This window comes from Euprymna scolopes, chromosome 13, assembly GCF_053919585.1.
Source record: "Euprymna scolopes isolate OS-2025 chromosome 13, ASM5391958v1, whole genome shotgun sequence".
NCBI classification, from domain to species: Eukaryota; Metazoa; Mollusca; class Cephalopoda; order Sepiida; family Sepiolidae; genus Euprymna; species Euprymna scolopes.
The window spans coordinates 7991848-7994002 of NC_136494.1; the positions used below are offsets into that span (position 1 = coordinate 7991848).

The 2155-nt window shown below is 34.8% G+C and overlaps 1 non-coding gene across 1 annotated transcript; it reads right to left on the reverse strand.

Annotated features, from left to right (window-relative positions):
- Positions 1 to 588: 588 nt before the first annotated feature.
- Trnar-acg (transfer RNA arginine (anticodon ACG)) lies at positions 589 to 661 on the reverse strand. The gene has a single exon. It is a non-coding gene; the product is annotated as a tRNA-Arg (tRNA).
- Positions 662 to 2155: the final 1494 nt, after the last annotated feature.

The window sequence follows — 2155 nt, forward strand, 5'->3', positions numbered from 1 at the left end:
TTTATTTTATTATTTAATTTCTCTTCGTATATTTTAAATCCCTATTTTTATACAAGGCTTTGGTCATCATCATCATATTGAATGAATCCAAATCTTCTATTGTTGGCTTTTTTCGGCCCCCGACAAAAGGAAAATGAACCTGTAAATTCACCCTTGTCCGTTCGTCTGTCCGCACTTTTCTCAATAATTACGCCTTAGATTTTTTTTTTAAATTTTGCACAAACATTAAACATGATATGAGTAAAAAAGTAACAGAACGGATTTTCCGGGAAAACTCCGGTTACCTCCTAGGGGTGCCTTACAGGTTAAAATGGCTAAAATTGACTCTTTTGTGGTTATTAAAATGAATGCCTTGGGTTTTTATAAAACTTTCTGAAAAGTTGTAACTGACTGATTTCTATATAATTTTTTTTCTCTATATTTCGCGATAACTCTTGGGTGTGCCCCAGGAGCTCATTTAGGGCTAATAAAAACATCCATTTTGGGGACTTTTACCATATTTGTGAAAAATTTTCTGTGTACATCTATTTAGCCTTTTAACCATAATTTTATCCAACTTTAATGAGTAAACGTTGGATAAAATTATTACGAACTTGCCAGGATTCGAACCTGGAATCTTCTGATCCGTAGTCAGATGCGTTATCCATTGCGCCACAAGTCCTGTCCGTATGCCGAAAGATATTACTGCGACTGTATACAGACAGTGCTAAATTCCGTTGACATGGGCAGGTAATTTTTTCGACAAAAACGAAACGGCCCCCAAACCCTTGATTAAGGCTTTTTGTGTGACTCGGCTTGTTCGTTACGAACCATATTCAGATAAGAAAATCTAGGGACTCACACCTTTCAGGGTAAAAAAGAATTTTTCAATTCGGTCCATTCGTTCGAAAGTTTTATTGGTATATATATACACACACATAAATAAATAAACATCTAGAATTTTATTAACAGTATAGATAAGAAATGGAAATCATAACAATTAAACGATAAGATGAAAAAAGATGCAAACGTGACACACAAAATATAACACACTCCACGTAAAAAACAAGTCCAATGTAAACAAATTCTTGATGAGCCGTCCCCTTAAGTAATCCAGTTTACCAAATTTCCAATACTAATGATTACTACGATATTTTCCCATTGACTACTGAACACTCATTAAACCTTATCCTCGAGTGGTCTCCGGGCCTTGATAAGTGGTGGCTCCTTTGTAAAAAAAAAGACACACAAAATATAACACACACCATCGTATTAAAATGTAGATTACTTATTTGTTGCTGTTGTATTGTTTGTTGACCATCATTCATTCAGGACGATTTTGTTGGCATTCGTTTCTTCGATATCTTTCCATAAAGAATTCCTTCTAGAAGGATATCGGGTACTTACGGGAGAGATTAAATGAATATTCCAATTTTATCTAAGTGAAACTGCTTCTGTGGAATTAACTGGATTCGAACTTGGCACACACAGGTTATCAGTCCGTGTCGTTAACCACTGAGCCATCGTAACCTCACTTATACTCTTGTTGTTTATGTTGTTGTGTGAAACGTCATTTCCTACTGTTAGTACTAATAATAAAATGATAAATAAGGAATATGGAACTTAAAGATAATCGATGTAATACCAATAAGGTTAGGAGTACTAGCAACAGTCCCAAATATTTTTTTAAAAAGATTATAAAAAATAGGATAAGAGGAAGACTTATTTGGTTTGTCCGTGCCTTGAGGACGTTTCTGGAAAGAATTGTTATATTTTGGGCATTACAACCATCTCGGCAGGTGTTAGATACGACGAAACGATCTGCACATCTGTTTTAGATCAAGGGGTTGATGTGTCCTCGATTACGTCTACTCTTAGTTCTAAGCATCATTACTACGGGGACCGTTCTACTAAAATTGAACGCTTGCATAACAAACGCGACAAGACATTCTTTTTTATAAAAATACTAGCAGATATCTAACATTGCCCGAAATTAAATGATGATCAACAAATGTTTAACACTCCTATCTTTTTATTTTCATCGAAATGATGAAACCGATCATTTTATACAATCTGGGTACACAGATGAATAGGTCAGAATTACTTAGGATTCTGAACTGCATGAATTAACTGAGAGTTACGAGTTTTGAGACATTATGTTGAACAAAGATGGCGG